This window comes from Tachypleus tridentatus, chromosome 13, assembly GCF_004210375.1.
Source record: "Tachypleus tridentatus isolate NWPU-2018 chromosome 13, ASM421037v1, whole genome shotgun sequence".
NCBI classification, from domain to species: Eukaryota; Metazoa; Arthropoda; class Merostomata; order Xiphosura; family Limulidae; genus Tachypleus; species Tachypleus tridentatus.
The window spans coordinates 57,499,929-57,513,694 of NC_134837.1; the positions used below are offsets into that span (position 1 = coordinate 57,499,929).

The window sequence follows — 13,766 nt, forward strand, 5'->3', positions numbered from 1 at the left end:
GTATTTCGCCATTTTAAAATAACTATCTGTGTTTATAGTTGTGATCTGTAATTAAAACATTGAGACATAAATGTATATTTTAACACTCCTTGCTATTATACACCTGAGTACAATAAAAATGATACGTGAATACGATTTGTATTGTTGTTGGCTGAATCTACCACGTTAAAAGACATATAGTGTGGTGTATTAGTATTTTACCGAGATATAGAATGCTGGAAAAAATTAAAACGTTTGAGGAGAGGTTTCTTAATACAGATTACTGGAAAAGTTTCACATTAATTAACAGATACAGTGATACGGTGTTTATTTATTTATTTCGATTTCAACTCATTTTTTTTTGCCTTTCCTACCATTTGTACTATAAAGGAATTTTTAATTGAACAAAACCAAAACACATAACCACATGATTACACCAGGCCGTTTTATTGGTATAACTTTAATTATGTTTCCATTATTTTATATATCAAAACATAATCCTACGCTTCTTATATGTCTGTTATATCTAGAATAATAAAAGAGCCCGTCTGTGTAAGTGACAACTATATATATAGTTCCAAGATGAAAGAACTTAGAGACCTGAAAAGAATGAATATTTGCTGTAAAATTGTTATCAATGTTATAAGTGTAGCTACCAGTCACAAGTTTTCATACTAAAGGTTGTATGATTCATGTAATTGTCGATATACCAATGAAAACAGGTGTTGGTTAACAAACAGTCACAATTCTCCAATACACACGACCGGTACCAATCGCACGATAAGTATTCGGACTTACAATACTATAGTCAGACACTCGATTCCCCTCGGATCACATTACAGTCAGATAGATATGACTTTGCTCCACTAAAACATTCACACAACCGTAAAACGTATATAAAAATCAAATTCTTAAAATATCCTTTTTTCTTTTTGTAATAAAACAATATACAACACTGAATTAAGGTGGATAACGTTTCTGAGTCTACACTTAATTCTCTGCAAGTGCTTAGAAATATTTTAAAAATATAATCTTTACGGATTTTATTTTTTATCATTAGAGTAAAATTATTTAATTACAATAATTTAAAATAATAATTGTTTCGTACCAATAAATTCCATATCTTTTAAAGATTTATTTGACAGATGGATTTTGTTTGTTTACACACTAACAAGTTCAGTACAGTTAATGTTTTGTTTGGTAGACCTAAGATGGTGTTGTATCAATAAATTTGACATCTTTACAGGTATTTTTTTTTTTTGGGGGGGGGCGTTTGTTTATATTTAGGTGCGTATCATATGTATACATTTGCCAGAGTTTAAGTTTTTGTTTATCTGATTTAGTTCAATATAAAAATTTGCAAACCATTTTGTATTACATGTTATATCAAAATGTTTTTGGAACTTCCCCGAATTTGTTACAAGCCATGTTGGCACGTCAGGTTATGCTTTTCCTAATGACCGTGACACTTGACAACAGCCCTATAGCATAATTATCATTGTAAAAGACATGGACTTGAGACTTTCACGTTCAAATAACACCACACATCTCTGTATACTTTTCATAATCCATCTTCCTCAGGATGATAATGGTTTTAAGCAGCATTTTCAACAATCAAATCAAACAGAAATTCAAAGATGCTTTGTGTCTAGCAATATGACCCTACGTTTTCGCATGGAATAACATAGGTACGTGTATTTTTCAGAAGTTTGAACAAAAACAACCAAAAACAGGGGAAAGAAACGGTTTATACGAACATACACAATAAGAATCTTAAAAGAAAGGAAAATTTCAAACAACAAGAATATAACTCTCTTCTTCAGTAATTCTATAGTCGGATCCAAAAACTACCGGATCTTTTAACATTATCCACTGTCTTTCAAATGTTTAACATTTACAAGTCTTCATCAAACAATCGTTTCACATCGGTTCAAGTTCTTTTCTAAAGAGAATTTTATAATTAGCTACAACTGATTGGTTCTTGCATGATGGCCACATAATTTGGTCAGGACTTTTATAGGTAAGAACCTGAAAAAGGCATATGTTTATAGCGTGTCTGTGTTCTTCTCAGTGCAGAATTGTTACTGATAAGAGATAAGATTATATCATTTGACGTCAGATATTGGTTCAACCAAGGTAAATTTGCGATCAGAGCAATAAAATCTCTAATGTTATAGTAGTCACGTAATACATTATATCAGATAACTGACTCATACGCTTTACTATATGTAGAAAAAAATCAATGATTTTAAAATTTTCTACATTTAACTGAATCGTAATGTTTGGTGATAGGGATTTGAACCCACATAGGATAAAGCTAACAAGTAATTAGTATAGAGTAATAAAACATAGTAACAACTAATTAGACTTAGATATCGTATAGACTATTATCTGTATTAATAAAACAACTACTATTTTATTTGTTGACGTTTCTTTTCACGTTATTTTAAATTAAAGTGTTTCAACTCACTTGATTTAAATCACATTTTTGCACGTCATTGTTAAGAGTTTGTTCCCGCTATCATATTGTAACCTGATTTGAAATATATAGATATTCATAATTCACGTGAAGAAAAAGTTTATTATTTCGCGCCAAGGTTTTACAACTGTCGTTATTTTTTCGTCAGATGGGGGTTGGAAACAACAATAACAAAAGTTTAAGCGTTAGATTGGATAATCAATGAATTAGTATTTAATGATGATGGACATCTCAATCGTGCCATACGTAAATCGGTGAGATACTGTTTTTACGTACTGTGTTACAGACTAACCGTCACTACTACATTTCTACATTAGTAAATCTAATAACTTGCCTTACACTTTACACGGTCGTTCTTTATATGTGCCTAAATAAATGAACTGTTTTATTGGAAAAACACAATATCTTTTAAAAACTAGAAACAATTTCCAGAACGACAACGACATGCTACTAATTAACAAATTTAACGGTGTTGGGCAGTCTGAGTTAAATTAATTAGTTTTTTTTATCTTGGTTTGGACATGCTTACTTTCCAAACAGTTAGGCCCGGCATGGCTAGTTGGTCAGTGCGATCTACTCGTAATCTGAGGGGCACAGGTTTGAATCCACTTTACACCAAACATGATTGTCTTTTCAGCTATGGGAGCGTTATAATGTGATGCTCAATTCTACTATTCATTGGTAAATGAGTAACCCAAGAGTTGGCGGTAGGTGGTGACGACTATCTGCCTTCATTCTAGACTTACACTGCTAAATTAGGGACGGTTAGTACAGGTAGCTCTCGTGTAGCTTTGCGTGAAATTCAAAAAACAAACCAACGAACCCAACAAATAATTCATCTATAGTTGTGTGTCTTTGCAGCACAACCAAGAAGTTACAAAGCAAGCCTGCTTATATTCACGAACACCTGTAAGGCGATTAGTGATTTCTGTTTTCGATATAATTATTAATAAATAAAATTTTGTTTGTTTTTGAATTTCGCACAAAGCTACTCGAGGGCTATCTGTGCTAGCCGTCCCTAATTTTGCAGTGTAAGACTAGAGGGAAGGCAGCTAGTCATCATCACCCACCGCCAACTCTTGGACTACTCTTTTACCAACGAATAGTGGGATTGACCATATCATTATAACGCCACCACGCCTGAAAGGGCGAGCATGTTTGGCGCGACGGGGATGCGAACCCGCGACCGTCGGATTACGAGTCGCACGCCTTAACGCGCTTGGCCATGTCGGGCCTAATAAATAATAATAAAAATAACAGTTATTTACTTGTCTGATTTAATGGATTCAGCCCCTCTGCAGCCAAGGTAATGAGATGTGTTTGGATACTATCCTTAAAGCTGTTGTCACTTTGGGAGCATTATAATGTGATGTTCAATCCAACTATTCATTAATAAATGAGCAACCCAAGAGTTGGCGGTGGGTTGTGATAACTAGTTGCCTTCCCTCTAGTCTTACACTGCTAAATTAGGGACGACTAGCGCAGGTAACCCTCAAGAAGCTTTGTTCGAAATTAAAAATAAAACATTCATTCCTTCCATTTGAATTTTTCCAAGTCTACAATGAGTTAATTTTTGTCGTATTGTCTTTTCCTTTTGACTTACGATAAGGAGGACCGCTTTCCTGAAATGGTTAACATTGTAGTCTTGATGGTTGAAATGTTTCGCTACAGGTCTATCTGGATCACAAATTCAAATCTTTTTGAAACTGTCAGTAACAGTGCTGTTCTTAAAATAAATATAAAACTATAAATTTGTTAACAGGGAAAGTCAGATTACCTAATGTAAACAGGTTTATATTAACTACAAGTTTTAGATTTAACAGAATACAAACTTTTAGTTCATTAAGACCAACTGTTTTAAAGTTTATCATTTTACTTTTGTTTTAATGTTTAATAGGCCCGGCATGGCCAAGCGCGTAAGGCGTACGACTCGTAATCCGAGGGTCGCGGGCTCGCGTCCGTGTCGCGCCAAACATGCTCGCCCTCCCAGCCGTGGGGTGTTATAATTATATGGTCAATCCCACTATTCGTTGGTAAATGAGTAGCCCATAACGTATAAAGATATATTTTTCAGTAACTTGGATATCGTGCAAATTAGCTAACTGTATGTTCATTCGTATACCTAATGACTTTTACATATTATCCGTAGAAGCCTAGTATAAATGATTATGAGGGAAATAGTTGATTTGATGATATAGTTTATTCAAATGCAATTAATCACTTTATGGTACTATTAATCTTCTTATTTCACCCCACGTCACATCAAACATGCTCGCCCTTTCAACCGTAGGGGCGTTATAGGTGACGGCCAATCCCACTATTCGTTGGTAAATGAGTAGCCCAAGAGTTGGCGGTGGGTGGTGATGACTAGCTGCCTTCCCTCTAGTCTTACACTGCTAAATTAGGGACGGCTAGAACAGATAGCCCTCGAGTGGCTTTGTGCGAAATTCCAAAACAAACAAACTTCAATGCTATACACACAGACACATTATTGTATGGAAGAAATATTATTAAATAGTGAATTAGAAGTTTTACTTAATAAAACAACTACATTAAAACTTCCCTCAGAATTAGTTTTTAATTTTTTTTTGCCACCACTTTTTTGTGTCTCTTGTACATTATATTTGTACAAATCATTTATTTACAGATCTAACTTAAAAAGAAGCTCACTAATTATTTGGTATAATTTTTTCCATTTACCTGGAACAAGACAGCTTCCATCTAGTGGTCATTTATAAATACAATGGATTTTTATTGGGTCTCTTCCTTTAATTGTGAAATCAATGTATTTTAAATATTCAGAAAGGTATGGTAATTCTGATGATAGCTGTATATGAATAAAAAAACATTCTGTGAAAAATAAGAAACCTCAATTGAAATTCATAAGAAAAAATAAAACAGCTAAAACTACAAAGATATATGCACTTTAAGCCACGATAGAACCACTACTCCCATTCATTTATCTCTTTCAAAATTTCTCTGTAGAACAACAGAAATTTTAAATGTATTGTTTCTGTTTTATTAGAAGTAGAAGTACTACAATAATATCTCTTATAATCAAAGTTTGTTGCCATATTTTACAGGCTTAAAGAAGAATAATGATACAGAAGTTATAAAGCACACACTGAAATTAACACTTCCATAACTGGTTTTGTGTATTTAGTACAAGCTTGTAACCACCATATAACTATGAATGTATACGCACCATAACAATGATAGTATCTAATGTGATTTCACAAAACTTGGTATACAGTAAACATTACAAGTATTTTGTAAACAAAAACAATTAAAATTTTCAGTTGAAGATTTTCACTGAAACTTTGTCCATACATATAAGGAGTAAGATGGTGGGTGAATGGTGCAAATGTAAAGTGACTTTCACGTCAAAATAAAAATACTTTACTTTATCTAAAACTTTTGAAACTTTATTTGCATAATCACTAAAATTTTCTAAATACATGTGACATTTTTTTTCTTTTCACAAAAACTTTGTAATGTTTTTACCTACCATAACATATACTGGGTTGGTGGGCCTATATGACCTTGTCACCATCATACAAAGTTACGAAATATGTCTAAATTACCCTTTTTCTTTCTAGAATGATATAAAGTTGTAACAAGGTACTAGAACTGTTTTATTTTAAATACCTTATAGCTTGTAACAGTACAGAGATACTTAATGTTATTGTTTATTGAACCTTGAATGATGTGTAACTAATAATTATACCACACAAGTTGTAAATCCCTGAACAAATATACAATAAACATTAAAGTATTAGATTATATATTCCATGAGCTTTTCACAAACATACTCTATTAAGAATCTCTTTTATTCTTCACTTTTCCGCATAAGTTTCTATTTTTACATTTTACTTACTGTTATAATAATAAATAAATAAAACACTAATAACATGGAATAAAGTACACACCTTGTTCTTTTCTTCATTTTTTATTGTATTTGTCATAAAACCTAAGTTTATTTCTTATATATTAATGGTATTTATACAATAAATAATGCAAATAATAACACACAGAAAACACTGTCCTATAAATATCATAATTTTCTGGCTTTCTAACTATGTAATAATATCCTTGAAGTAATTCAACTGAGCTCTACAATGTAATTTCAAGTGACAAAATAAACAATGCTGTGTAAAGAAAACAACAAAATGATGACATTTGATAGACTAAAACTAGACAAATATTGACATTTGTGTAAGATGGAATGTAATAGGTGGGTCTGATTATCTAGTTTGTGGATTGCAGGGAAATAACAATGGGAGATATAAAAATTATACTTTGTCTACATTATAATTAGAATTCTATATTACATTTCTTATTTCTTGGAGGGGTGTTCAATAAATTAGAGAAGAGGAAAGACTTAGAGATCAAATGTTGCAATACTAATACCAGAGAAGATTTAGGATTTTATAATTATTTCTTTTTAAGAATAAGAAATTTAAACTTGTATAATATTAAAGTTGTGTTTACTACCTACATTTTTATACCAAGTTTATCTGTGTATATTGATAATAAAGTCATTTATTTAAAATTTAAACATAACTCTGTAAAACATTGTGACATGTACACCTTGAGCTACAGGATTTAAGAGGGCTAACGAAGCAGATATCTTTGTACACAATCATCACAAAAGTATTACATGTAAACAACTTCTCCATGACCATTCAATAATAATATTAGAAGGTAAACAATTTCCTTTAATCATCACAATTTTTCTTGTTTTCTAACTTTTGGTTGTCAGGAAGTAGGTCAAACTGACCAACATTGTATAAAGAAAATAACAGATAAAATATAAAGTTTTATTAAAAACAAACAATTGTATATAAGATAAACCAAATATAATTTAGGAATTTTAGATTATTATTTTTAATCTTAATATGTAAATCACTTTTCACACAAATTAGTGACAAAAGTACTCAATAGATTCACAGAAAAATAGTTTTTTACCTTATTAAAAACACTTCACTAAAAATAATTTTTTTTAATGTGAAACACTTATAACATTTACTGAAAGTCTGTCAATTGTTTTGAAGATATGTATACTATATTAAAAGTTATTAGTATCAAAAGTGTGAGTAAAGACAAAGACGTTATGTGAGCAGTCAAACAGACCCATGCTGAAACAGGTAAATCTATAAAAGTTCTCCATTTACAATATCCAAGGGAAAGCAACACTCTGTGTGTTAACCACTGACATGAAACTGGTTAAATATCTGAACTATCAATCAGTGCACCATGACTCATGTCATTTAATTATCTGTACTCTATACTATTGTATGACAAAAACCACAATCTAATATAGTCATTTACCAGAACATTTTGTATGTAGTGTTCATGCACACAAAAATAATTAGGCTAAGGACCATATGGTAGGTAACTTTGTTAAAAGAAACAGTTCATATAAAAACATTACCTAAGGAATCAAATATAATACAAATAGATAGCATTTGTCTCACTCTCTATATAAAATGTATTCATGAGGTACATATAGTAATTTATGTAACAGCTATTTAAAAACATTCTACAAAGGCATGAAAGTCATGCTTATTCAAGTGACTGCACAGTACAGTTGTCAAATAAAAATCTGCAAGGTTCACTAACTTCGAGTGATGTTAGAAAACCTCTTTATGTTGAAAAAAAATTATTATTATTAAAATTTAACTTAATTTTTTAGTTATTTATTTAATTTTATTATTAAAAATTTATTTTTAATGAAAAAAGTTAGAATTAAGACAAAAGATCAGTATTATTGTTTGTAAGTAGAAAGTTACATATCTTCTTCCCTCTCAAAATTAACAGATTTTTCTCGTACTGTTTCTGCCCATTCAGTGGCTAAATACATTCCTCATAACAAAATTCTTCGATAATACTTGTCACCTCCATGTGACCTGAATAAAGAAAATGAATAGTTGAAAGTACATTAAATACAAGATCAATAATACCAACAAATATTTTATGAAGGTTATTACTTTAAATATTACTTTTTTTGCTACAGATAAGTAAACTTTAATAACCAATAACAAGAGGTATCCTAGTAGACTTCACACTTGAAAGTCTTTTAGGCATAACAAATTAATCTTAGAGATCAATTTTTTACTTTCTAATTAGCTATACTCTTCTGCAAGTAATGTTATGAATGGTTTGAAATGCTGCACCTCTTTTTCTTCCAACCATTTAGAGCAGGAACAAAAGTAGAATTGGTGAGATCCATCGCAACTGTCGCAATGAGAATCCGTTTCACACTCGCAAGCATCATGGTTCTTGATACTGCAACGAGCACACATCAAGGAACCACGACATGATGACATGACTGAACTGCTGACACTGGAAACATCAGAGAGGGTTTGGAATTTATGGCCGTATCTTGCAATTATGATAACCTGCCTTGTTGGTGGCAGGTGGACGTGGTGTTGTAAATGTCAGAATGAGGATATTGGTCAGCATTGTAATTTCATCTTTGTGAGTGGAGATACATCTCACTGCAGTAGCTCCTTGAGTGGAGAAACCAGCGAGAATCTCTGACTGGGGGATGTTATTCAAATCCCCTCTCAACAATAACTCCTTGTGATGAATTCAAATAAGTATAACATGTAACCTAAATAGGTATATCCCCAACCAGAGGAGTTCACTGTGTTGATGTTGAGATGTGGATGTTTCCATCAATATGTCACCACATCGAAGCTTCTTTACTGACTTTGAAGAGACAGCAAGTCCCTCTAGTTCCTTCTGAATGAAAAAGGGAGACATTTGCCCTAAAGGTTTGTTTGAAAAAGAATGTAGTATAAGAAAATGAGGTACAACAGTTGTTACAATGTTGATGATTGCTGCTCAGAATCTTCAAGACGTGGTCATTTACATGTGGACTGTTTTTTCACTATTTTACTTGTTTTTATTTGGAGGATTCATAATAAAAAATGGAATATTTCGGTGCCCATTGACCTCACCCACCATGGAGCCCTACAAGGGGACGCACTACAATATCAAACAAAGACACTGCAGCAACGCCGGAGTTTCATGAGCATTATATCCAAACACCAGCATCAGACACAATGTTCACAACACCTATTGAGAACATCCAGCACTGGAACTTGATTGACCCTAACCCAAGTGGACAAGCTGACTGGCCCAAGGGGCCCACCCCAAGGCTGCCTGTCTACAGGAATTCAAGGCCAAAGTGGTGTGTGTTAGGGTTGGACCCCTCAACCACCAGGATCCTCTCCTCCTCTTCACAGGTTATCACGCACAGCAAACATGTGGATGAATGTTTAGATCTCAGAGGAGGTAAACTGGAAGAACAGAACCTTCCCTGGGAGGTCCATTCACCACGTACAGGAATCAACACTGAGGGGTTTTAAGTTAAAATTCACGAATAGCTAAACTATCAAAAGATATTCATAAAATTAAAAACTTAACATGTTATGCAATTTTTTCTACCATTGTCTTATCCTAATTATAATTCAATGTGTAAAAGCAAAGGTAAGTTAAATAATTGAAAGATATTTGGACAAGCATAAGATGATTTAACTTTTTTTCAAATCTTCAGAAATGGATTTTTTTTCTAATTTATTCATTTCAAACTTTACTTACTTTGTATTTATTACATGTGTTGGTTTTTGTTGTTGCTGCCATTATGTGTCCAAATGAAATTTGAGATATTAAAGTTATAAAGAATTAAACTCTTGATACTTAATAAAAAATAATTGTTATACTTACAAATACAATGATAAAATTTAACACCTTAATATTAAACTTAACCCAGAAAAATGTCTCTTTCTCTCTTATTTATCATCTATTTAATTTGTGTTATTACATTTGTTTGACCATCTGAATTGTCCTAGACTTTGCTGTCATAAGTATCCAAAATTAAAACTAAGAAAAAAAACAGAATATCAAAATAAAATGTAAAAGAAAATATTCACTAATGTTAAAAAGTAATAAACTGATAAAATTATCATAAAGAAGTAACCCCTTACTATTTAGATAAAAAATACAATGATAAGATTACCATAAATTTATCTTTAACATTATTTTCAGTTTAGAAATACTGCTTTATCTCTTATTCATTTCAAACTTCATTTGTTTTGCATTTTATTTAGATGTTGTTATCAGTATCTAAATGAAAAACATAGAAGAGAAAAGAAAGGATGAAACTGTTAATATTTAAAATAAAGATACATATGAATATTATATGGTAGTAAGTTTTATACTGTACACAGCAACTTTAAGAACCTTTTGAATCAACTAATAAAATATCTGTTTTTTAGAACAAGCAAAACTGCTCTATTATAGTGGAGATTATGGCCAATTAAATAATGCATTAGGCCTGTATATCACAATTGTTTTTTTCAGTTTCAATTCTGGTGAAAAAAATAAATGTTTAACACATATATACAAATAAAATATCTATCACTACAATTTAAGTCAAATAATAAAGAACTTAATAGCAAAACACAATCACTGCATTGTCCTAACTCTTTAGAAAGTTATAATTTCTTTAAACATAAATATTTATTTTAATTTTGTTCATACAGTCTCTGTTCATAAGCTTAGTTTGATTCTAAATGAAATCAGCCATAAAGATATGAAGAAATGATATCATTTCATATTTAACACAAATTTATGTTTCATGTAAAAAAAATGTACAGTGTGCAGATGTGGCTCTGAAAAAAGAAGTCTACAAAATTGCTGTATTTGTTTTTATTTTAATTTTTTGCCTAAAACGTTTTCTGTAAATACTTTAATACAGATATAAATTCCACCATACCAAATTTAACAAGAAACAACAACAAAAAATTTGAAACACAATAGGAACATAATTAAGTCATGAGAATAATATAAGTACAAGTAAATTTTAAAATGACACGTTTGAGTTATTACCTACAGTTGTTCTAAAAGTTTGTACTCAATTACTTTTAGGTATACTGATGGAGCCGTTATTAAATTATTTAACTCTACTTTTATTAAATAAGTACCAAGTATATAATCTGTAACAAATATAAGCAAAAACAGTTCTACTACTCTTGTTAACTTCCAATTATACTTAAGGAAAAATATCAATGTACAAAATTCTATAACTGGTAGTGAAAAGTTTGCCCAATACGGCCCATGAAGACATGATGCTAAAAATTGGGCTACAAACCTAATTATAAAGTAGAGCCCAATCCTTACATTTAAAGAAGCTGTTTAACATGGAATTCCACAAAGATATATGCTTTTAATACAAGAAATTTATAAATCCATATAAAATAAAATACAAATTTTGAAATCAAGTCAGTTATCTTCACAATAAGCTTGACCAATTCCTTCGAATGTAATACAGTTTCAAAATTTATTTCTTCAAAATAGATGACGTTGCAAATTAAACCTAATAATAAATAAAACTCGCTTTATTAACAAGTTATTACAGAAATATTTATAATTTTGTTTATATATATAATAACGAAAAAGTTATAAGTTAGAATTAGGATTGAGTAGTTATACTTTTTAAAAATACATTGAATATTTAAATCTATTTGAAATAAATACAAAATAATTCAATAGTGTTAAAATCAAGTTTCAATAAAATTATTAATACAGTATTTAAATATCATTGCAAATAGAATGCGTAGAGCGGTTATTCAGATTCCAAACAATTGCAAGAAAAATATTTTTTTCTGTTTTGTTTTATTTATATTATAGAGAAAACTATTTGCGAATTCGGAAATGCATTACCTTCGTCTATCGCGGAGCCCGGCATGGTCTGGTGGGTTTAGGCGTTCGACTCGTAACCCTAGGGTCACGAGTTCGAATCCAGGTCGCACCAAACATGCTCGACCTTACAGCCGTGGGGGCGTTATAATGTTACGATCAATCCCACCATTTTTCTTCCGGCATGGCCAAACGTGTTAAGGCGTGCGACTCGTAATCTGAGGGTCACGGGTTCGTATCCCCGTCGCGCCAAACATGTTCATCCTTTCAGCCGTGAAGGCGTTATAATAAACGGTCAATCCCACTATTCGTTGGTAAAAGAGTAGCCCAAGAGTTGGCGGTGGGTAGTGATGACTAGCTGCCTTCCCTCTAGTCTTACACTGCTAAATTAGGGAAGGCTAGCACAGATAGTCCTCGAGTAGCTTTGTGCGAAATTCCCAAACAAACAAAAGAGATAAAATAAAACAGGCCATCTACGTTCTATACTTATTAATTTAAATAAAATAATAATAATGATAAAAAATCAAAGAACAATATAAATGGACATTGCCCTGAAAAGGACCTAAGTTTCTGATATTACTCCAGCCATTCTGTATTTAAATCGAAATATATATTAATCTGGCCACTCCAACAAAGTCATGGAAGGTCGAGTGTACCTGACCCTCTTGGGTATAAATAGAGATATATTTTATCTCTATTCTAATACTACTATTATTATTTTAAATGATTTTGTCTTAATGATCTAATGTATAGATTTAACGGGAAGAGGTGTTTAGGTCTCTCTTCGTCATATATGCAAGTCATTATTATCCACACAAGACGGCATGCAATTTAAAAAAAAAAAAAGAAGTTGAAGATATAATTTACCTACATATTATTTTTTAAAAATGTTTTGTTTTATTTATATTACTTTTATTAAATAAGTACCAAGTATGTAATCTGTAACAAATATAAGCAAAAACAATTCTACTACTCTTGTTAACTTGTCAAACACAAGTCAGTATAAAGTGAAAATTTATTCTATTTGTTCGTGAATTTTCGTGCTTATGTTAAATTATGAAAGCTATAGCATACATGTTCGAGTGTGTGAGTTTGTTTTCTTTTAGCAAAGCCACACCAAACCATCTACTGAGCTTTTCGAGAGGAATCAAGCCCCTGAATTTAGCATTGTAAATCCATAGATTTACCGCTGTACTAGCGGGAGGCTACAAATGGGAAGAAAACGAATAAAATGTTTTCTATGTTTACTGGAAAAAAATATTTTTGAATAATTTCAAAAACTAGAAATTATTTTAATCAAGAAAGGTCATTATAATTATAGTAATTATTGATTAATATTTGCGTTATTTCGAAGTTATATTTTGTGGAATATTTTATCTTTGTTATTTGTGACATTTATTAAACAGAAAACTAGTAATGAAATTGAAATACCTATTATGAAATCGTTACCTATGATCTTAAGAGTTGTTTATCATAATTTTTACTTTTGATAAGACATGAGAATTCTATGTTCTTTTTATCACTTTTCGAGAATTAATTATTAACTTTGTTAGTGAAGAAAAACAGTGTTACAAAGATATTTATTAATTACAAGTACAGT

At 31.2% G+C, this 13,766-nt stretch overlaps 1 long non-coding RNA gene across 5 annotated transcripts; it reads right to left on the minus strand.

Annotated features, from left to right (window-relative positions):
- Nucleotides 1-5,861: 5,861 nt before the first annotated feature.
- Nucleotides 5,862-12,577, minus strand: LOC143238324 (uncharacterized). 5 transcript variants are annotated; one of them, XR_013020526.1, is made up of 2 exons: nucleotides 12,191-12,577; nucleotides 5,862-8,367 (listed from the first exon to the last, which is right to left on the minus strand). It is a non-coding gene; the product is annotated as an uncharacterized LOC143238324 (long non-coding RNA). The 5 variants fall into 5 exon arrangements; XR_013020524.1 differs by lacking the exon at nucleotides 12,191-12,577 and adding an exon at nucleotides 11,648-11,825; XR_013020523.1 differs by lacking the exon at nucleotides 12,191-12,577 and adding an exon at nucleotides 11,619-11,825.
- Nucleotides 12,578-13,766: the final 1,189 nt, after the last annotated feature.